The sequence below is a fragment of the Rattus norvegicus genome, chromosome 14 (assembly GCF_036323735.1).
Source record: "Rattus norvegicus strain BN/NHsdMcwi chromosome 14, GRCr8, whole genome shotgun sequence".
Lineage (NCBI taxonomy): Eukaryota > Metazoa > Chordata > Mammalia > Rodentia > Muridae > Rattus > Rattus norvegicus.
In genome coordinates, this window is record NC_086032.1 from 42,722,453 (window position 1) to 42,746,853 (window position 24,401).

The window sequence follows — 24,401 nt, forward strand, 5'->3', positions numbered from 1 at the left end:
GGATCAGTCAGGATCACCACAGCACTGTTTACCATCCTGGTGTTTGGGGACTGGTAGGAGAGAGCTTCATCTAATGGCTTCCAGATCACCTTATGCAAGACCAGTTGCTTTTCCAGGGCCATGGTTAGTATATAAGAATTAAAGCTCTCCGTGTGGTAGACTAATCACCCTTATGACAGTTGTCTGTATCCCGGAACAGTCTAATGCAGACTGTCCAGAGATTGCTCAGAGCCTTTGAACAGTTACTGGGGTGACATGGGCAGGTGAGGACAGAAGCCAGCTGCTTCTGCACCCCATCCCCATCCCCTCCCTCTAAGGCTTCTTCCTCTCACTGATCACCCCCTAATACTGCCGTGCTGCCTTCTTCTTCCCATTTGGGGTCCCCTTTCTGGCCGCTGCCCCTCTCTTTCTCTAGTCAGAGCCCCTGGACCTGCCTGCCTCACGTTCTCAGAAGGCCTCAGGAAGGAAAGCAATATCACTACTTGACTAACTTTGACACATAATTGAAAACCAGCTTCATAATTAGCACACATACGCTCCTCAAAGGAGGCCTTTCTAACCCAGATGAACCTGCAGCCTAGTGAGTAAGGGAAGCAGGACGCTTTGAACCTGGACTTTCGATGGCCTAAGATCCAGACACAGAACCACTACAAGAACTCATGGTGGAAAGCACCCAACTGAAGAGTAGGGATGGATTCTCAGCTGCAACATGCTAGCATTGCAACTAAAATATTGAAATGATATTACTTGGCTTAAACAGAGTCAAGAAATAAACATCTCTCTCTCTCCTCTCCTCCCCTCTCCCTCTCCCTCTCTCTCTCTCTACCCTGGGTTCCAAGAACCTCTGCAATTCTGCCCACAGCCTTCGGACACCCTTCCAGATACTCACAAACATCTGCAGACACTCAGAGAGAGGCATCCGCTAGGCAGCTGGAAGAGCCATGTGGAAAGACTTAAAACATCATTTTCTGGTCTGCTCTCTTTTCTTCACATGCGAACACTAAAATATCTAAACTCTGGGCCTAGTCTATATAGCTGGTGCTCAAAAATGTTAATTTCCAGCCCTTTACCTGTCACCCCCAATTTCCCTTAAAAGGAAAAATGTATCTAAAAAGATAAGCTTGTAGACAGCTCGTCCCCAGGCAGCCATCAGCTCGTTTTAGTTTTGTTTTGTTTTTTCAGTCTGTAGGCAAGTCCTTACACATCCAAAGGCCTGGCCTTTGAGGTTTATTGTAAGCTAGACACTGCATTAAGCACTTTGTATATTTTATCTCAACTGCAACCTTTTGGGGTAATAATTTTCAGTTATTATTGCTGCTGTTAAATCTTTCCTGTAGTTTAAAAACAACCCAAAAAGGAACATTGAAGAACTTCAGTGACTTGTCTGAGTTCCCACAGTCCAGAAATGATAGAGCCAGGGCTCAGCGTGGGCCCTTTGACTCCAAGTTCTTGCTCATCTTACTGTGGTTTCCGATTCCAGTCTTCGAGGTTCAGGAATCATTACGACACACTGTCTCTCTAAGGGAATGTCTGTGGAAATAACTGTTCCGTGGCCCAAACAGCTCACTCCTTGGGCAAGGGAAGCACTTCAAGGACAGAGACTTGCTGATCCCCCTAGTCAACCTCCTGAGGGGAAAGCCAGATGATCGAAAGTCTTCAGGTAGGAAAACGGACACAGAGGTTTCCCCCAGGCCTCTCTCTGCATCCACAAAGTACTAAGGGACACTGCTAGAGGCAAGGCAGTCATAAGCACGCAGAAGGTGGCCCAAAGATGCAAAACTGGTTGAGCCTCCCTGCAAATGGCTAAAAGGCGGCCAAGAAAACTACCGGACCGAACCCAGTCTCTCCTCATTAACCCCCCCAGCTGGCCCACACCCTATCTTTTAACCCTGTTCCTGCAGTGAGTAAACCACTGGACCAGTCTCTAACTGGGCCAGTCAGTCTTCTCTTTATGGAACGTGAACATGGCCCTCCAGGTCCACAACAACCTTCCCCTTCTCCATCTGCTAAGTTCCCATCCCTCCTAAGGCTCCCTCCTCCTGAATGGTCCAGCTCATTCCCAACACCCCTCTGGGAACCCCAGCCCTTAAGGCTTCTGTGACCCCGTTTCTTCACCTGTTTCGTAAACGGTATGCAGTGTGACTATTAGAGTCAGAGAATGGATTTCCTTATATTTCTCTTCTCTCGTGCATAGCACCATCTTAGATCCAAGCGAGTGCTTATCAACTACCTGTCCCTGAACCCATCTGTCGCACTTTAATTTAGTAAAGCACCTAAAAATCAGTGATTTTCCCAGGCTTCTGCTGTCATGGAAGTTACAGCCCGACCAATCAATTGGCAGTGCACAGCATGAAGGATCCTCAGAAAATAAATTTAATCTAGAAAAGTAAAGACAGGGGCCATTGAGAATAACTAGATAGGAATTCTGAAATATGGTTTTTATTTTGATTTTCTTTACCTAGCTAGATAGCTTTAAAGCTGCTACCTGTGGATGCTGGAGGGTCCTTCGATTTCCTTCATCAAACACTGCTGTATGAAGTCTAAAGTCCCCACACAAGGGAGCTCCGACACAGTCAGCCCCAAGAACAGGAATTGTCTACTATGAGAATACTCAGAAACCGAGACATCACATTTTTAACGTTTCAGATCCAGGCTCGGTGGCACACGCCGGTAACCCCTGCACCTGGGAGCTGGAAGCAGAAGGGTCGGGAATTCAAGGCCATCCTTGACTACATATCAACTACCCCAGGATGCCCAAGACCTCATCTCAAAACTAAAACAAAGAAAACTGGAAAGAAGATCAAAGTGCGTCTTCTTAGGATTCTGGAGAGGGAATACATGAACGAGCACACCCCCATCTCTGAGTTTGGTCTACATTTTACAACAGATTTTAAAAAGTCATTACAATATACTGCCTAAAGAAAAAAAATTCAACAAAACTGCAGAGATTCCTGGGATACCGAAGAAACATTTTTAAAGAGACAAAAGTCTTACCTGTTGTAGAATGCCAAATGAAGGTCTCAACACCAAAACCACTGACTCCGGAAGTCTAAGTAGCTCTCGACGCCATGTAAAATCTAGGGTAGCTAAAACCTATCACTGCTGAGAGTTCCTCCTGGGAGCTAAGCTACCTCTCAAGGCTCCCAGTGAATCACTGTCGGAAAATTTGTAACACTGGACTGGCAGAGTCCACCAGAGGTGGTGGCTCTTGGTGTCCGAGGTGACCGACAGCAGGAACACTCCGAAAGTGGCAAAAGCGATTAGCAAGTTCCTGTGCCGAAGTGAGTTTCCTGTGGCTGGCTTCTCCACAGAGGGGTTTCGTCTTTGTGGGTTTAGGGGCGTGTGCGCATGTGCATTTCCCTCGAGCTGGAGAAACCTACCCAACCAAGAGGCAGAATAGGGCTTTTGCTGCACCGCTAGATTTGTGTTTGATTATCGTTTTTATCCTTCCTGGATCATTTCTCTCTCCCCATTCCCTCCAGTTTCCTCCCCCAAATCATCTACATACAAGTGAGGGAAGGAAGAGAGTGAAACAGGAATGATTCTTTCAGGAAACGAAACAGAGAGGAAAATCAGTTTCACTGTCCTGGCCAGTCTCGGTTACTTCAAGCTTAAGTAAAAAGCACTTAACTGAGAACTTAACTTTCAGGCTGAGGATGTAGTCAGTGGTAGAGTACTTTCCCGGCCCTGCGTTTGAGTCCCTGTATTGAATAAAAACCACAGTTCCTGGCACACGCCTGTTATCCCAGCGTTCAGAAGGCTCAGAAGTTTGAGGTTTCCCAGGTATAAATGGCACCGGTCTTTAATTCCAGTACTCAGAGGCAAAAGCAGGTGGATCTCGGTGAGTTCAGTGTCTACATAGAGAATTCTAGAACATCCAGAGACTCTCAGTCTCCAAAAAAAAATTAATAAAAAAGAGGTCAAGGTTCAAGGTCATCGCCCTAAGCTGCACAAGTTCACCGCCAGCCCAGCAGGAGACAGACAGTGGGTCCTCTGGATAGCTCTGCTTTATTAGTAACGAGTTGTGTTGCAAGTATTAGTAAGGATTTAAAAATGAGCAGGCCTATGAGCCTAGGGAAAGGCAAGTAACCTCACATAACCGCCATAGAGCAGCACCTGGCCTGACTCTCAGTTGTTTTCAGAGGCCTCTGAGTTTCATCATTTGACTAAAAACACAACTAGACCTGTCCCTCCTCTCAGTGCCAGCCAGGTGTCCAGACCATCTGCAACAATGTGGACCACGGCCAAACTGCCTAAGCCAGCTGTTTGACTCTCCTGAAGTACTAACACCCCCATACCCCATCCCATGCCCCTGCACCCTAAGTTCTAAATCACTGTAAATGCTACTGCCCAGGATGGTATCTTGCTCAAAATAGTCAGCGTGCCATAAGAGGAAAGTCAGTGGCATTCAAGTCAACAACACAAAATGGTGTTTGGAGCTGGCATCCAGCCAGGGGCACATCTAGACTCGCAATACTGTTATGACCTGATTCTGTGTGAAGAGAAATGCACACAACACAAGGTAGACAGATTCTATTCTTATAGCACGAAAACTCCACGGACAAATAAAGGTATTCAAATAAATTCAATCATTCCAAAGTATAGCAACGATTACAAAGGAATCAGAGCAATCAAGCCAAAGAACACGGTATCCTAAAGGTAGTGTGAGCTACTCACACAGAAGCTAAAGCTCGAAACTGTAACACAGCTCTGACAGAAAATTGGAATGCCTGGGGTATTGGTTTTTTTTTTTTTATTGTTTTTAAGTTATCAGTACCAGGATGCCACCGGCAAAAATCTCATTATTTTAATGCCCACCCCTCAGTGTTTTTGGAAATGCTATGGTTGTCATGGATAAGAAAGAGACGGGCCAGGGAGGAAAAGAGTGCCAAACAGGCAAACAGCAGAAAGACCTTAAAGCAGACATGAGATTAGAGAAGTAAAAAGTTAGAAGTATCTACTAGCCAGGCAGTGGGTACTTAAAATGGGATTAAAGGGCATGCATCTCTAATCCCAGCACTCGGGAGGCAGAGGCAGGCAGATCTTTGAGTTTGAGGCCAGTCTGGTCTACAGAGTGAGCTCCAGGACAGCCAGGGCTACACAGAGAAACCCTGTCAAGAAGAAAGTGTGGGGAGGAAGGGAGAAATGGGGGGGGAAGGGGGAGGGGGAGGGAAGGAAGCAAGAGGGAGAAAGAGGGAGGGAGGGAAAAGGAGGGAAAGGGAGAGGGAAGGAGGGGGAGGGGAGGGAATGGAAGGAGGGGGAGGGGAAGGAGGGGGAGGGGAGGGAAGGAGGGGAAGGGGGGAGGGAAGGGAAGGGGGAAGGGAGGGGGAGGTCACTGTACCTGAAGCATGGTATAGACGGAAGGAGATGAAGATTAGGCTTACAGATGGATACATGGAAGCCTCTTTGAGACACCCCAATAGCAACTTACTAGTAAAGTAGGAACTTACTCTCTAATGGACACACAGTCTCTCTCCAGAAAATTCCCTGTGGGAAGCTTGATTACCACTGGAATATTATTAGGTAGGCAAAGCACAAGTGACTTGTTAGGTAACTTCTTTCTTTGCCTCTGAGTTTGTATATCTAAAGGTGAGGTCACAAACACAAACACAGATGAATTGAGTTAAATCTTTCAGGATGGTAAAGTAGAAGGGCCAGGAACTCAAGGCCATCTTGGGTTACACAGAGCATTTCCAGGCCGGTCTGGTTTAAGAGCCTCTGTTTCAAAATGACATAAAGGAATGTGTGCATGCTGAAGTGAGGTCAAGAAAAAGCAAACACAAAACCTGAGCTTAAACAAGGGTTGGGTTAGAAAGGAAAGTGTCTGCCTTGTGGTTCTAAGTGTTCTGGCAGCCAATAGGAAGCAGAGAAACAGACAGAAAACTCAGCACTCACTGGGTAACAATGTGCACAAAAAAACATGCTCCTTACTGTAGTCCTAGCACTCACCAAGAATCCAAGGCCGGCCTGGGCTACAGAGGGATGCTGCTCACAGCAAACGAGCAGCACTAGTTACCTAGCCTGGGATGGCGGCTCCTGGGTGCTAAGATCACATAGACACTTTGCCTCTGAACTGTCATAGGGGGAGATAATCCAAGGAGAACGCCATTCTTATGCAGCCAACAGCAAGGTTTGGGAAGTCCTCTGTCTCTCCTTGGCTGGGCTGATTTCATCCTGACACTCTAGGGTGCCTACAGGGACAGGTGTGACAGGGCAATGACACCCTGTGTGTTTCACCAGGCTGTTCTAGTTCAATCCAAGTGAAGACTGACGTCAACTGTGCTTTGAGAAAGGCATCACCAACGGTTTTTCTCACTTGGTTTCTGAAAGCTTTGGTATTCTAAAGCTAGAGAATAGCTCTTACCTATGGGGATAGGGGGATCGGAGGAAGGGTGGTTTTTCTCACGGTACTGGTGAGCTGTGCCTCCTCTTGGGAGGAAAGAGAAGGACAAAGACAGCTGCCCTCGTGGACCAGGTGCTTCTGTCTTTCTGAATGAGAAGCAAGACAGGCCACAGCATGTGGTGGCCACACTCTCAGGTCAGGCTGGGTTGAGTGTGTCCTAAGCCCCAGCACTCCTGCCCAGCCTGGATGGTACTGAGAAGGTAACATCCACCTCTGACTCCAAGATTCCTCTTTCCCATCCCTAGCTGACCACGCTTCCTATCTGAGAGGTCTGCTCTCACCACTGGAGGAATGCAGCTGGTAAGGAAAGGAGGAACCCAAACCCAATACCTTACATTGAAAACAGGACTGACAAGCACACACACAGCCATCCTCTCTGGATATGACTTCTCATGCTCGTCTAGCCTGGAGAGAGATGGGGCTAAAATAGCAGGCAAGAAGGAAATCTTTCACTCCAGACAGAGCTGGGCCCCTGTGGGGAAGGAGGGATGGATGGTCAGTAAGACAAGGCAGTCCATTGTCTTAGTTTTGAGCCTCCCTCCCCTGAGATTTGGAGGCGAATGCCATCAACATATGGTGAAGAGACCTGGGCCAGTGAAATGGCTGAGTAGGGAAAGACACCTGCCACCAAGGCTGACGACTCCTTTTGATCCTGAAACCTACACAGTAAAAGGAGACCCATACACACACACTCACACACACACACACACACACACACACACACACCACACACTCACACACACTCACACACAAAACACACACACAAAAAACACACTCACACACACAAAACACACTCACACACACAAAACACACACACAAAACACACACACATATACACACACACACACACACACACATGCCAAACAAACAAGCTGCTTGTAAAAATGAAGTAGTTGATTTAAACAAAAACATTGCAAAATCATCCTCCACTATGAGTACCAGCCTGAGGTACATGAGCCCCCGTCAGTAAATAGATAGATAGATAGATAGATAGATAGATAGATAGATAGATAGATAGATAGATAGATAGATAGATAAATAAATAAAGGCAAGCCAAGGCTTTCTCAAAAATGCCTTCAGTTGATTTTAAATGCCTTCTGATAGGGTCAAAGGCGGTCTTGGTGGTTTTCCACCCAGAGTTTTTTTTAATAACATGGCATCTGACTCTGTATTCTGCACTTGGGCATAGTATGCTCTTACATCAGCTCTCTGACGGCTGTAGTTGAGAGGCCTCTTGTATAACAACCACAGTTTGTGATGAATGGTAAATTCTGGAAGCCTTCAGACAGAAGGCTGAAGCTGAGCTGTTTCTACTCTGAGTTTGCATTAATACTTTTCTTTCTTTTCTTTCCTTCTTCTCCCTTCTTCCTCCTCCTCCTCCTTCTTCCTCTTCTTTTTTTTTAGCATTACCAAATTACCCAAAATTATTTTGGTTCAGTGGGGAGTGTTTGTTGGCACCCACTCATGTTTGTGAAGTTCCGCCTGAGAAAACAGATCTCTGAAGATGGGGACTGTGCACCATATCTTGCTTTAATGCTTTGTTTCCAGTCAGAGTATTAGTCATACTGGAACTGTCCTAACTCCACTCGCCACTGCATTATAGGTGATGGCATTAAGACAAAATTCCTTCTGGTTGAGAGATTTCTATGATATGGATTGTAAAGCTTTACTTAAGAGAAGATCTTAATTATGACATGTCATTCTCAGTGTAAACTCACACTCATAAAATGCTCTTTAAAATTCCAAACCTTAAAAATATCTTAGATATCTCACGAATGATTTCCTCTTTGCAGTTTCTAATACATTACAAACCACGGGCTCCCTGACCAGATAAGAGGATCACTTCAACACTGTTTCGCTTCCCTCTAACAGACATAACCATAAAACTATCATCCCTTAGCCCAAATGCTCGAATTACCCAAGATGCACAGACCACATGAAACTCGAGAAGGATGACCAAAATGCAGGTGCTTCACTCCTTCTGTAAAAGGGGAACAAAGATATCCATAAAAGGAGATAGGGAGGTAAAGTTTGGAGCAGAGACTGAAGGAACGGCCATTCAGAGCCTGCCCCACATGTGGCCCATACATATACAGCCACCAAAACTAGATAAGATGGATGAAGCTAAGAAGTGCAGGCTGACAGGAACCGGATGTAGATCTCTTCTGAGAGACACAGCCAGAACACGTCAAATACAGAAGTCAATGCTAGCAGCAAACCACTGAACTGAGAATGGGACCCCCATTAGAGGAATTAGAGAAAGGATTGAAAGAGCTGAAGGGGCTTGCGACCCCATAAGAACAACAAGGCCTGAGGTTGGGGATTTAGCTCAGCGGTAGAGCGCTTGCCTAGCAGGTGCAAGGCCCTGGGTCGGTCCCCAGCTCCGAAAAAAGGAAAAGAAAAAAAAAAAAAGAACAACAAGGCCAACCAACCAGAGCTTCCAGGGACTAAGCCACTACCCAAAGACTATACATGCACTGACCCTGGGCTCCAACAACATAGGTAGCAGTGAATAGCCTAGTAAGAACACCAGTGGAAGGGGAAGCCCTTGGTCCTGCCAAGGCTGGACCCCCAGTGTAGGGGATTGTTGGGGGGGCAGTAATGGGTGGTGGATGGGGAGGGGAACACCCATATAGAAGGGGAGGGAGAGGGGTTAGGGGGTTGATGGACAGGAAACCGGGAAAAGGAATAACATTTGAAATGTAAATAAGAAATACCCAATTCAATAAAAATGGAAGAAGAAAAAAAACCACATCATCCCCCCACCCCACCCCACCCTACCCCTGTCATTCTCATCTGCTGTTTCTACACTGACATTCTGGCCTAATGTACCATTACTTTTCCGTTCCTGGGATTCTCGGCTGCTGTTTTCGCTTCAGTCTACTTCCCTCAGGTGTCTGCATGTATCAAGCAAATATTTTTACCGTGGTTTTTCTGATTGCAAAGCTCTCTTCATGGCACTGCAGTCTAGTCACAGAAGGTGACAGTCATTCTGTGCTACTGTCAGGTAGAGCCGATGTAGTCAAATGACCATTATTCCTCAAAGCGGCCCCAGATGTGCTCTCCCCACATGACAGATATTAATCAGGCAGTTTCTAGAGCCCTTACAAACTCCTTCAGGGACAACATGATAAAAAAAGGGGGGGGGGAGGGACACAATGCCATTCTCTACCCAGAATAGCCCACTGTTCATCCACCTCACTAAGTGGCTAGAGTAGCACGGGACTGAGAAAATCAAATCCCATCTATAAAGGCAAAGACTGTGCTCTACTGGTGACATCTTTAAAGAAGGGATTCTGCAGACCCTGGGAACAAATCCACAAGAGAGAAACTGAAATGTGAGGGGATGAGGGCAGCATTTAGGGTCCAGTGTGTGAACACCTAAGGAGCGAGCAAACTTCATGCCACAGGCTCCAGCACAGCCAGGCTGTGCAGGAGGGGGATGCGGCCTTCTCTGCCTCTTCTCACGCTCCCACAGAACTCGTTGCCTTGATAGAGATCTTCGGGTTGGGCACAGACATCACAGGGTAACCGTAACCAGCACATCTGCTCAGAGCACGGAGTGCAAACATTTCAGTTGCCAGGCAGACCAGGGAAAACCTCATATGCCTTCTCCCAGAGTCGCCCATCAATGTCGTTTTGGAGGGAGCAGCCTGAAGCATGCACGGGCAGTGTGGAAGTGTGGAGGAAGGGTAAGTTCCCATTCGAACCAGACATATTTTTAAACCTAACTCCACTTCTGACTAAGAACAAGGACCTGACCATCCCATTAGCAAAACAGGTAGATTACTATCTAGCCTGGATAGACTGTATTAAAAACCTAAAAATAATATATATATATATATATACATATATATATATATATATATGCCTAGTCTGGGGCAGTGGCCAATGCCTACAGTCACCAGATCCCAGCAATAGGAAGGCTGATGTGGGTATTTCAGAAGTGTAAGGCCCCTGCCCCCGCAGGGAGACCCATCTCATAACAAATTAATTAATTAAAGCTATACAGTGTTCGGGATGTGGTGGCTACACACCTCGAGGGTGCTATGACAGCCACTCATTTGAGCTTTTTCCTCCTGGGATCCTCTCATGCTCTCCTTTACCCCACCTTAAATGACAACTGCTGAACTGTAGGCCTGGAGAGGTTTTGTCAACGCCCAAATCCTCGTGAGGATAAACTCATGTAGCCCTGTACCTCACAAACGGGATTGCAGTGTTGTATATACACTGTCCAGAAACTTTCAAATTAATGTGTTATTAATGCAATGACAGAATGTGAATGTCATGGAACATTCAAGAGTATCCCCTGATGTCATCGCACTGTGAATGCTTAGAATATCATTATCTTTCGTTGGGCAAACATTTACTTTTTTTTACTATTTTGTTTTACTATTTTTTAGCCACTTTTTTTTCTTTTTTTTTTTTTTCGGAGCTGGGGACCGAACCCAGGGCCTTGCGCTCTACCACTGAGCTAAATCCCCAACTATTTTGTTTTACCATTTACTAGACACTATGCTAGGCACTAGGAAAAAAAAAAACTTGGTCTTCTGAGTTTGCTTATGGAGGCAGTCAGCCATATGTGTGTGTGTGTGTGTGTGTGTGTGTGTGTGTGTGTGTGTGTGTGTTATACTTTCTACTACAATGTACTGGCTAGAAGGAAAGAAAAAAGCAAGGAAAAGGAAGCTTAGAGGCAGGAGAGGCAAGGGAGGCAGGAGACGCTTCCCTTCTGGGGAAGAAGATAAAGTCCTTTTGGAGCCATTGTGCCTGTTTTGTTTACAAGATCCTTGACATTAGAATCATCCCTTAATGGTAATTTCATTGCTGTATCCTGTTCCTCCATGTGCCAACAGGCCCTCGGCTGAGAAGGGCAGCCCTGCCCCAGCATCAGGATCCCAGCTTATTTTCACCCTAACCCGGCCCTCCTCTCAACCTACACTCCTCACAGTTCTGAGCCTCTCTTGTCTCTCCTCTCCAAATCCCGGTCTTTTTCTATGAACAGACTGCTGACTTTCCTCTAGACAATGGCTCGTGCACCTGGTGAGCAAGCCCCAGCCTCTGCCACAAGGCTGTTTTCTACTTCAGCTTGCCAATCTGTCTTGTAGAATAGTACCAGGGGCCACTGCTGAACGGTTTGCTGAGCACCTAATACCCACTTTTCATGAGTTTTCCTATTAACCACCCCGACAGTTATGAAGATATAACATGTCAGCGTTATCTGGGTTGACGAAGGAAGAAACTGAGGAACAGAGAGTTTAAGTGTCTAGCTTAGGGTCACAAATATAAGATGGCCCAGGCTGACCCCAGAGGAGATCTTTTTGTTTCACAGTGACAGCCATTGAATTTAGATACACTTGAATACAGGATACAGCCATGTCCTTTAAATATTAATTCTCCCACATCAGGTAGGGTACCTCAACCTCCAAAACGTATCCTGAATTAAAAATGGCTTGTGAGGATCGATTTTAAACTTTAAAAACTACTATTAATATGCCTGCCTCATGCCTGTAATCCCAAAACTACAGATGCTGAGGCAGGAGGATGGAGAGTTTGAAGCCAACATGGTCCGTGCAACAAGGTCCTGTGTTAATAATAAGGAACCTCTATTCTCATCACTGAAAGAGAGTTTCATTTTCTCTCTCCTTTCCTTGCCCCTTTAAATAGTTTTCTCTTCCCCCTCTCTTTCTCTCTTTCCTTCTTTCTCTTTCTCTCTCTTTCTCTCCCTCTTTCTATCTCTCTCCCTCCCCCTCTCTCTCTGTCACCTCTCCCTCTTTCTCTCTCTTCTCTCTCCCTCTCCCTCTGTCCCTCTCTCCCTATCTCCCTCTCTCTTTCTCTCCCTCTCTCTCTTCTCTCTCCTCCTTTCTCTCCTCTCTCCCTCTCTCTCTTCTCCCTTCCTCTCTCTCTCCTTCTCTCCCTCTCTCCCTCTGTCCCTCTCTTTCTCCCTTTCTCTCCCTCTCTCTCCCCCCTCTCACCCCCATCTCTGTCCCTTTTCCCCTCTCTACCCTCTTCTTCTTCCTCTGACTTCCTGCATGAGCACACAGGAGACATAGCTTGCAATCACACTCATTTTTAGGTGCTATTTTTACAAGCTATTGTCACCGTACAATAAAACAAGAGGAGTTTTGTTTCAGTGTGAACCATGTGTGAAAATGGCTTTCATGAAAAAGTTCTGGAAGCTTGCAAATGTGCCTTCATTCATACATAAGGCATGTCACTGCCTTATAAATGCCACACAAAAGATTTTTTTTCTACTTTGAACGACTTTTTCTACAAAGGACTGACAGCTCATGATCTGACCAAGTACAGAGAAAGCTCTTAAGTGAAGAAATGTGTTTTATGTGAATCTCTTGGCCCCAGTTAACTTCTTGTCTTAGAAACTACAGAGATGGCTCAGTGGTTAAGAGCACTCTCTGGTCTTCCAGAGGTCACAAGTTCAGTTCCCAGCACCAGGTGGGTATCAGGCAGCTAACGACCACCTATAACTACAGCTCCAGGGGATATGACACCCTCCTCTGGCCTCTTCAGGCATGTACAAACACACACACACACACACACACACACACACACACACACACACAAATAAAATATAGACAAATAAGTCTTAAATAAGAGAAATGCCCAAGTATCATTTAAATGATAAATACTGTATCACTGAAGTAAAAACTGTGAATTCCCTTTCTTACACAAGTAACCTTCAAGAAGAGGACTGTCTGTGTAAATGTCTGTGTAAATGTCTGTGCGTATTTATAAACTAACAGACAAGGAAATCACAATACATCCCGAGTTGAGAATGAAATGACCAGTAGTAGTTTTTTTGTTTTGCTCTTGTTTGTTTGAGACAGGATCTCTCTATTGTGGAGTTCTGGTTATCCTGGACCTTGATATGGAGATGAAATTTCTGCTCAACTCAGAGACCCTCCTGCCTCCACCTCCTAAGCCGAGATTAAAGGAGTGAACTGCTACACCTGACCAAAACACAGTATTCTAATTACATGTACCAGCTCAAAAAATACTTTTAGACACATATCCAGAACATGTTTAGGTTTTAGGCCTTGCATAAACGTAGGCTTTGTTTTTCTTTGTAGACTCCACTCACTGAATTAAAATGGTTGATAAAGTCTTTGCCTGTGCAAGCAGCTGGCTCCTTCCAGCTCTGTTTGCTTCAGGGAAAAGTGTCTGTCTGACTGAAACTGGTCCTCTGGTAAATCTGGAACAGTTTGTCCAGAGCTTCAGAAAACTGAATTCAGATCAACCTACATGCTTTTTTTTTCTCAAAATCAATTTGCTTTTTAAAATTGACACTGGGTGTCTAAACCAAGGCCTTGTGCTCCTAGGGCAGACACTCACCCACTGAGCTACCTTCCTTCACTCCTGTCTAACTCCACGTCCTAACTCCACATCCTAGAGACCCCAGCCCGTCCAATGGAAATGATGTAAGTTGAACCATTTGGTAAGAGTGTATATCCTATTCTCCTTCTTGCTGATAGAACCTTTGAGGAGAGAAATACACAGCAGAATATCTGTAATTATATATAAACTGCCTGTAAAAATGCATAAAACAGGCAGAGCAAAGTTGCACGTCATCCAACTGACCTCATTTCTGGGGACAGTCAAGGGCCCAGTGAGAGAGTCCCTTAGCACAGTGGCCTTTACTTCCTTCTAGGAGGTATTGCTCTCCAGTCTTTCTTCTTATTGTATTGCCTCACTCCCAAGTCAGTAAATCACAGAATCTTTAGAGACAGTGTGCACACCATGTCCTTCCTGCTCAGTGAACAAATGCCAGCTAAACTCTGTAACTGCATTGAGCAAGTCTACCTAAGTTTCTTCTACAAACCCTTAGCTTTATCCCCAACCTGTTTTGTGTAACAGCTAGTGATTTTATAGCCATCAAGTCTCAGAGGAAAACCACCGAACCATAGCGGAGCTCAGCAAAGTCATCTTCCCGTCACTGAGCCTCTCTAGAGTCAGGGTTACATGATTCCAACCAGATGTGCATTGCAGCACTCAGGCAGACCCTCCCCCGGTGGGGAACTCCAGAGGTGGGGATTAAACCTATTAGAAATCCTGTCTCAGCTTTCCCTTAACATGGGAGTCCCAGCTGGACAAATCTGGGCCATCTACCAACTTTATCTTCTTCAGGGAAGATGAAGAAGTGTTCAGAAACAAGAGAGTGGGGTTTCCGGAGAATTAATTCAGTGTCTGAGCTCAGAAAGAAAGCGGTAGTGGGAAATGCTTGATGCTCATTAAAGGAAAACATGTTTGTGACAGGTGCAGCCAACGATGGCGAGATAGGGCTTCAAACCAAACCCATGTATTATTATCATTATTATTACTAGTATTATTGTTATTTTTATTACCTATGTGACCATGCATATTTTATCATTTAAAAGAAAAAGAAGTCTTCTTGTAACTCTCATAAATGGGCACTTTCTGTTTAAATTGCATTTAAAATTTCAAGATTAAGGGGTTGGGGATTTAGCTCAGTGGTAGAGCACTTGCCTAGCAAGCACAAGGCCCTGGGTTCAGTCCTCAGCTCCGGAAAAAAAAAAAGAAAAAGAAAAAAATGTCAAGACTAGTCATAAATATCTGTTCATTTTACTCCTTTTAACTGCATACATCTTTTTATTAAAATACTTTTTCCAAATAAGACTTTTCATTTCTTAAATGTGTATAAAAAGCAAAGCAGTTTTTACCATTTGAACATACATCATGATGACATTCATCATCCAAAATATAGGGTTTTTTTTTTTTTGCTAATTCCTGTCTTTTTACCTTTAATTATAAAATTTTAAGCTTCTTTAAATTTCTAAGCTTTATTTTAGCTTAATTAAAAATCTTTATTTTTCAATTATAGTTCACAGAACTGACTCCCTCACAAGATTACCATAAAACATCAAAAACCATTAGCAGTATCTGTATTTTATTTCGTAAATGAAAAATCAGAAACTCAGAGAGGCTGAGCAACTTACCCAAGATCACACAGCCAGAGAGAGAAACACCCGGATCACTTGACTCCTAACAAGTTACCCCCCCCCCCAAACCAAACAACTTTTCCAAATTAGCTGTTTATAATAGGAGAGGTCATACTGAATGGACAAGAGACTGACCTTTGACCTATTCAACAGAGGTCACAGACATACTAGAATAAAGGTAAGTTATGAAGGTATATGTTCAATAAAATACAAACGTTTAAAGAATTGTTTTGATATGTGTGTGCATGCATGTGTGAGACTATATGCCACTTGCATGTGTGTGCCCACAGGGGCCAGAAGAGGCATCAGAACCCACTCAAGTGGAATCATCTGCAGTCTTGGAAAAACAGCTCATGCTCTTAACTGTTGAGCCATCTCTCCAGCCCCCCGATCTCAGTTCTATATGAAAAAAAAATGCACCCATACGTCTGAAGGCTAAGAATAATTCTGTAGAACAGTAATAGGTAACCGAATGTGTGATACTAGAAATAATTCCTCTCATTCTTTTCTTTACTTTTTCGGTCTCTGTACATTCTTTGTCTACTTCAGTCTCTTCTGTGAGTAGATTATCTAGTGTGTTTGATTTCACTTCTTTTTTTTTTCTTTCTGAGGTATCTCCTGCCCCCCACAACGTGGGAATTTTTTTAAGGCAGGTGTGGTTTCAATATATATACTGTCCAATAAGTACAGTGTAGTATTTAAAGTGTGTTTTTCCATTCTGGTTCAAGTAGCATAGAGAGTTGTTTTTGAGAACTTGATGCAAAAAAAAAAATTTTTTTTAAAAATAGGGCTGGAGAGATGGCTCAGCGGTTAAGAGCACCGACTGCTCTTCCAGAGGTCCTGGGTTCAAATCCCAGCAGCCACATGGTGGCTCACAGCCATCTGTAATGAGATCCGATGCCCTCTTCTGGTGTGTCTGAAGACAGCTACAGTGTACTCATATACAAAATAAATAAATAAATCTTTAAAAAATAAATAAATAAATAAATAAATAAACAAACAAACAAAAAAGCCCCACTTCTATAGTTCTCATTATCTCTGTGTTGTCTTGATGCTTAACACAGAATAACACCTGTCCTTAACTTATTTCTAATTTTCCTTGCTATGCCCAGGAGCCATTTATTTCTTTTCTTTCTAAAATAAACTCTATTTGGAAAAGAAAAGTGTAAAATGTCCCATGCCAGGATGTGACTCATGCTGTCCGATCAAAGATGATAAAAAAGAATCATCTTCTTCTTGGCTTCCCCGCTTTCCTTGCAGCTACAAGTGTCCATGTCACCGGTTCGAGTCAAAGAAACGTGGAGGAAAACGTTGCTTTCCTCCCAAGCAGCAGAACAGGAGATATGGGCAGTGGGCCCTGCCTTTTTTTTTTCTTGAGTTCAGGGCTAAATTAGATGTGGACCAAGGACTGGAAAGACAAGTGTACTTCAGAGACCAAGCAGAAGGCTGGCCCTGCTGACCCTCGCACCACCTCTTATGCTCTTTGTTTGTGAGGATGAAACGGCTCAATTATGTAAGCCTGAAGCTGGAACTGAAGGCCTGTTAATGATGTAGTTAAAATAGAAAAAAAATCAAATAAGAAAGATTTGAAGTTGATGCTACTAATATCTTATAAAATATGAAGAACCAGGGCTGGAGAGATGACTCAGTGGTTAAGACTGCTCTTCCAGAGGTCCTGAGTTCAATTCCCAGACACCACATGGTGGCTCACAACCATCTGTAATGAGATCTGGTGTCTTCTTCTGGTGTGTCTGAAGACAGCTACAGTGTACTCACATACATAAAATAAATAAATTACTAAATCTTTAAAAAAATATATAAAGATACTGGGTTGTCTTACAGGTAAGTTTGGTTGTTGCTGTTTTGTTTTGAGTCAAGTTCTCATGTAGCCCAGGCTAGCCTTGAGCTCATACATAGCCAAGGATGGACTAAATTTCTGAATCTCCTCCTTGTACCCACTTGGTACTGGGATTACATTCATGTGCCATCCATCCAGTTTTATTCAGTGCTGAAGACCAACCCCAGAACTTTGTGCATATTAGGCAAGCCCTCTACCAACTACATCCCCAGCCCAAGTATGAGCATTTAATAATTTTCAGAAACTAAGTGGTACTGTTAGCCTAGCTCAGAAGTACAGAGCTTGCCTAACATGTGCAAGACCCCTGGGTTTGGCCTCAGCACCACAGATAACAATGATAAATAATAATATCTATCACAGTAGTTAAGAAAACCACGAGCCTTATTAGATGACATGGGAGAGACAGCAGTGAAGGAGGCAGGATGGAGACTGAGTTTCCCTGCAACAAAAGAGCGTTCAGAATGTTCGAGAAATCACTAAGGAAACTATTTAAGGAGATAGGATTGACTGCCGATTACCTATCTCCCCATCCCCCCATTTTCTAAATAGGCTACATTTTTTTACATTAAAAAGTATCAAATAACTGGGCATGATGGCTCCTGTCTATAATTCCAGCACTTAGGAGGCTGAGGCAGGAGAATCACCACTAGTCCATGACCATTCTAGGCTCTCTAGTGAATTCTTGGCCAGTCTGGGCCACAGAATGAGATCCTGTCTAAAACAGAAGAAAGTATCCACCTCTTGTACACATGTTTAACTCCCTTTCCTGAGCCACAGAACATCATTTTTAACCACGCACGTGCTCAAAGCTCAGGATGGAACTGTGACTCGGCACAGGTCTGGAATTAGAGCAGTAAGGGCTATGCCCCGCCCCACTCTCACCCCCATCCCCACCCACCTTCTCCACCCTAGCAACCCTCCACCAAGCGACTGCCAGGAGTGTCTCCAATGAGAAAAAGTGTTCTCCTTTTCCTACCATCCCCCTTTGGTGGTCAAGTTTGAACAAGGGCCTTGGATCATGAAGTGAAAGCCACAATCACACTCGGCTCCTACAGCTCGTGCCCCGTCTGTTTTTGCATACCGTGTTTTCTTTATTCCAGAGAGTGATACAACACACATTGCTTTGCAGTTTAGTTTTATTTTATTTTAACCAATTGCCACAGTGCCGATATCTGCCTAGTTCTGGAAAACTGAATAGCCACATCTTTTGAGCTGCATGGTACCCCGTGGTGGGAAAGGTGAGTCGTTTACCTGGTCTCCCTTGATGTCAACTCCTGTTGTAGCTTTGTGAAGCATTACACTTACAAAAGCAGTGAAACATTTGAGTAGAATTGAGCATGAGGAATATTTCTGAGGAAACCTCAAAGAAGCTGTTTTTATTTGTATGCCTTTGGTGTCCTTAACTGGTAAATGGGGTACCTGACATGTTATTTAGAGGATCAATGATTAGTGTATACCAGCCACCCTCTGTGCAACTCAACATTTCAATAAATGGTAGCTACTGTTTTGGCCACTACTTTGGTGATTTTAAGGACAATTTTCCAAGATGCCTTTGTATTTAAATAAGTCATAAATGAGTCCCTCACTCATGTACTTAGCCCTTACAAATGACCTTAAGCTTTCTATCACCTGCACATCCTGATAGAAATGAAACTTCCCAATTGAAGACAGACTGTGGGCCGCAAACAAGAAGGGCAGAGCACAGTACAGGAAATCAAACCGAAGCGCTAGCTGCAGACACTCAGCCAATAGAAGATCACACGCAAAGGATTCTGGGTTTTCATCAGGAACCTCCCCAGGATTGCAGCTCCCAAGCAGCTACTGGGCAAACCCATCTGGTCCCACCCCACACAAATGTGCTATCCCGTTAGAAGGCAGCGGGCTCAGCTCTGGAGCCGGGTCTCAGGGATCCCTGGTAGGCCTCTGCCGGTTAGTCTTGGGTGACTTTATGCTGTTATCCTAAGAGCTTGATCCTTGTGGAGCACACTAGCACAGACTCATGGTTTCCACACTGAGAAAATGTGGTAACTAACCATCATTGCAACTCATCAAAAAACACGTGCTGTCCTCAGACCCACAAATTCTTCTCATAGTTCCTCAAGCTCTTCCGGAGGGTTGGACCTTTCTAGTACAAAAGCTGGAAGGTTTGTGCTTTTAGGGTTTGTTTTGTTTTGCTTTGAAATACACTTTTTTTTCAGCTTTTGTTTGTTTGCTTGTTTGTTTGTTTTTTATCTTTTCATCAGAGTCTCTCAAAGTTTATCCAGGCCAGGCCTAAATTCATTACACAGCCCAGGCCTCAGAACAGTGGTCCTCCTGTCTCAGTCTCCTGAGTAGCTGGGATTACAGGCCTCCTACCAGGTCCAACACTTGTACATATTTCTGAACAAAGAATTCACATCCACGTTACTTTGTTCTATGTTTTGTATTATATTATAAATTATTTATTAGTTAAAACATTTTTATAAGTTAAATACTTAATTCTTTTCTTTTCCTTTCCTCCTATTTCATTGTAAACATGTTTGTTTGAAGCAATTTAATTTGAATTTCAAGAGACAAATTGATCCTCAAAAACACCAATGGCCACATGAGGCTTTTTCAGTAGAGCTGTCCTCTCATCATAAACGTCTTGCATGGGATGCTGGAAGAAACGAGAGGCAGAGCCAAGAGCATCCTTAGAGAACCCTGCCCCACCTTTGTAATGAGAACTCAATGCTAGAGACTGTAAGCACTTGCTCAGCACATAAAGCTGGGGAGATCGTCCCGTCAGTAAACTACCTACCATGCAAGCTCAAGACCTGGGTTTGATATTCAGAACCTATGTACAAAAGCCAAGCAGTGCCTGTCACGGTGTCACACACCTTTAATCCCAGTACTCAGAAGGCACGGGCAGATGGAAGGATCAGACCCTGTCTCAAAAATTAAACAAAGAACAGCAAAAGCCAGGTGTTGTGGTGTTTGCTTGTAGTCCCAGTGCTGGGATCACTGCCAGCCAGCCTAGCCTACTTAGCAAGCTCAGCCGTGAGTAACCCTATCTCAACACAACAGAATCCAAGGTGGACAGCATCGGAGGGAAGATATTGGAGGTTGTTCTCTATGACAGAGAGAGAGAGAGGGGGAGGGAGGGAGGGAGAGAGGGAGGGAGGGAGGGAGGGAGGGAGAGAGAGAGAGAGAGAGAGAGAGAGAGAGAGAGAGAGAGAGAGAATATTCCCATAATGAACCTTGCTCACATTGAAGTCTTAAAAAGCAAAGCAACAAAGGACCACCCGCCCCTTCTTCCTTCCTCTCCTTTGCTCTGCCCAGCCTTCTCCCCCATCTTCTCAAAGCCCACACTGGTTTGTCTCCTTCCATAACCAACCTCCCTAAGAAGTAAGGCTCTGAGCACTAGCTAGTACCAGCCTCTTCCTCCCTAGACAGAAGAAAAGTTCTGGGAGGCAGAGGAGAGGACCAGCCTGCCCTGTAGCCTGCTCTGTGGCCTGCACCACGTAGCATCTACATTGACTGACAATTTTAGATGCAAACCCAGCACTGGGAGCTCAGAAAATCTCACTCCATGGGGAAAAAAAAGTAGCAGTCTTAATTGCTTAAGCCATTAGATGGTTCCCCTCCTGTGTCTCCTACGTCACCGCAGTGATTCATTGATGAATCCTTCCGTCCTTAACCTGAGCTGGAGGAGAGAAAGTCGTGCTTTTTAGATTCACCTGGGGAATGCTGTTTTCCAGAATGGCACTTTCTCATTGCTCAGGTGCTGAACAGTGATCCAAACAAAGAAAGGGAGAGAGAAATATTAAAAAGGAAACTAAGAATCAGTTCTGGAAATAATGACAGATTTTCATCACGTTATCAATGATGAGAACTTGAGCCAGCATGATTTTCCAGCAACAAACAGATGATGCTATGATATAAATATAAATATATTATATTTCTAGATATTAAAGAGAAGGTTTGTGCTGGGAGGTGGTAGCCTACGCCTTTAATCCCAGCACTCAGGAGGCAGAGGCAAGCTGATTACTGAGCTCTAGGTCAGCCCAGTCTTCAGAGTGAGTTCCAGGACATCCAGGGCTACACAGAGCAATCCTACCCCTTAACCCCACCCTCAAAAGAGGATATTTGTAACCGGTATAATCACTGTTACACACATCAGGAAAGACCATTTAGGGCTAGAGAGATGTAGGGTGGTTCTGCAAGTGAAGCCTTCCCCACACAAGCCTGATGACCTGAATTTGGTACCCAGAAATCATAAAAATGGAAAGAGAGAACTGATGCCACAAAGTTGTCTTCTGAGTGCACTCACCCACATATACATCACACACACACACACACACACACACACACACACACACACCACACACACAAACACACACACAATTTAAATAAACTATTTAATCCTCATTGCAAAAGTAAAGACAATTGCACATTTAATCAGTTAATATTAACAATTTTAACTATTTAATATGCACAGGAATATGATGAAGCAAAACATTAACCACTGACTGGGAGTGGGAACTGTTCTGTTCACAGTACACTGCTATTAACCACATGTGTGCTACCCATTAGCTGGTAAGGCTCGTCCGGATTGCCATGGTTTGTACCCTTTGGCTTATGTTTCTCCTTTTCCTCCACCACCCCATCCATGCTAACAATGTTTTATTCCCTATCTCTGTAAATCTCACTTAGTCCCCTCTACTCTAATTCCACACATAGTTGAGAGGGTACCACGTTTGTCTTCCCATGTCTGGCCTGCTTCACTTCGCCTAATGGCCCCCAGGCTCACCCATGTTACAGCACAGGCTCCTCCTTTCAGAACCCTGAATAGTACGCCATTGTACATTTACAATTTATTCTGCCCATTTCCCTTGCTGACCAACATTTAGATCGTTTCCGTGTGTTATCCAGCGCTGCAGTGAGCATGAGAGAGAGGATGCCTCCACAGAGCAGCGATCTCATTAGCTTTGGGGAAATGCCCAGAAGAAAGAGGGACGGCTGAGTCCCATGGAAATCTTAGTAATGGAATTAAAGTAGAGGGGACTAAGTGAGACTTTAATCTTCCTTAGGTGCCTACAACTTCTATCCACAGTGACTGGACAGATGTGCAGTCCCACTGATGCTGGACAAGGACTTCCTTTTCCCTCATCCTCTCCAACATGACCGCTCACCGTCTTTTGGGGGCAGCAGGGCAGGCATTATTCAGTTTGGCTTGAGGGACAGGTTCTCACTGTGTAGCTTGTGCTGCCTTGGACTGCAGGTCCTCCCGCCTCAGCTTCTCAGTGTGCACCACACATGCAGTCTACTGGTGACACACACACACACACACACACACACACACAAACACACACACACACGTCTGTTGCTTTTGTAGTTATTAGTAAGTGAAGAAAAGCTGATGGTCCAAACCTCAAATCTGGGCTTGGTATTTCTTGTCCTCTCTTCTGGGAAAGAAGAAATGAGAAAAGATCAAAGGAAAAAGCACGGGAGGGGAGACAGTTACTCCTGAGACGTGTGTGTGGTGATGGGCAAGGTATTTGGCAGCTGGGCAGTCCAAGCTCCCCCAGCAAGCGCCCGAGGCACCAGGCTAAGCTGTAAGCTGGCCTTAGCTCAAATAACATTCTAAATTGCTGCCGTGATTTCCACAGCTGAACCTGGGGAGGTGCAGAATTCTGCCCCTAAAATCCATCTATATTTCAGAGAGAATCTGAAGCCAAGCCCTCTTCTGGCTAGCTTACCTGCAGACTGTCCCTCAGCATTGACAGCATGCCCTACCTACCCCTGTGGCTTGAAGGGATTGGCCAAGGTTCTGAGACAGCCTAAGAAGAGCTAAATAAAGCCTAGGGACTGGGAGTGCAGCTGGCAGAGTGCTTGCCTCGCAGGCATGGAGGCCTGGGTTTGGTCCCTAGTCCTTCATAAGGCGAATGTGTTGATGCATGCCTGGAATCCAGCCCTCAGGAGGTAAAGGCAGGAGGACTAAAAATCCAAGGCAATCCTTGGCTACGCAACGAGTTTGAGACAACCCTGGGCTACATGAGACCCTATCTCACGAAATAAAGAAGGGGGCAAGGAGACAACTCAATGAAAGCCTAACAACCTGGGATCCCCTGGTGGAAAGAAAGGAGGAACTCCTGACCTCTGACCTCTGACCTCTGACCTCCATACCTAACAGTGTCCTCTGGTCTGTGGACACATGCCCAGGTACACACACCTTATACACTCTCACACAGATATTCATCATGAAGTTTGAAAAGACTTCTTATAACTTTTGCTTCTCCCCCTCCCCCTCCTCCCTCTTCCTTCCTCTCTCCCTCCGCCTTCCTACAACTCTAGATATGGCCCTTCAGCACCTCTGTAACTACAGCACTGCCCACTTCTCCATGCAGTTCTCTCCCCTAGACACTACCCTTAGCCCATGTTACCTGTAGGTAAATGACAGCATTTACCTCTACAGACCTTTTGGCCTCTTTTTTTTTTTTTTGGTTCTTTTTTTCGGAGCTGGGGACCGATTTGGCCTCTTTAAAGTCATGGATACACACAATTATTTGTGGCACTGACTCTTTTCCAAAAATAGCACTGGGCACATGTTTAGGGCTTTTGTGTGCTTGTTTACTTAACACTAATGCATCAGGCAATGTCCTCAAGTGACCTGATCCAGACCTACAGTGGGATCCGGTCCATTGTTCCTGGATCCGGAACAACCACAGTGTGTCCTGTCCCACATTCTTAAAGAAGCTGTCTCATTCCAATAAACATGTGGGACCCAGCTCTGCTGTCCTGGAACCTGGGGGTGTCAGTCCCAATCATGTAGAGAGGCTGTGACAGAAACCGTGAGACCATGTTAGAAGGAACATTTCTGTCATCTTCTCACCTTCTTCCTGCTACCGTGTTGTGAGGGACCGCAGGCTACACTGGGCACCCAGGTGTGAGAGTTCTGGAAGATGGCTTGGGCTAACATCTTAGGACAACGGCTGGACGTTCTGATGTGTGACTCTTCCGGTGATTCGAGAACCTGCCTTGAGTCGTTAGTTTTCAACTTCCCATGAGGCCTCTGTAACCATTATGTCTTTTCTATGTCAGCCCTAGTTCCTGAATAAGAACATGGAGATTATTGGTGAATGCCCAAACGTTAAGCTAGGCTTGTGGGACTCAATTATCTCATTTATACTAATCTAAGTTCTGCTAC

At 44.8% G+C, this 24,401-nt stretch overlaps 2 protein-coding genes across 2 annotated transcripts in view; both read right to left on the bottom strand.

Annotated features, from left to right (window-relative positions):
- Rhoh (ras homolog family member H) overlaps positions 1-3,238 on the bottom strand; it is a 30,831-nt gene extending 27,593 nt beyond the window's left edge. Inside the window, exon 1 of the mRNA NM_001013430.1 lies at positions 2,995-3,238. The gene's annotated coding sequence lies outside the window, so the exon portion shown is untranslated. The remainder of the gene's footprint in view (positions 1-2,994) is intronic.
- The window catches only part of N4bp2 (NEDD4 binding protein 2), a 123,121-nt gene that overhangs the window by 26,038 nt on the left and 72,682 nt on the right, over positions 1-24,401 (bottom strand). The gene's annotated exons all lie outside the window — the stretch shown is intronic.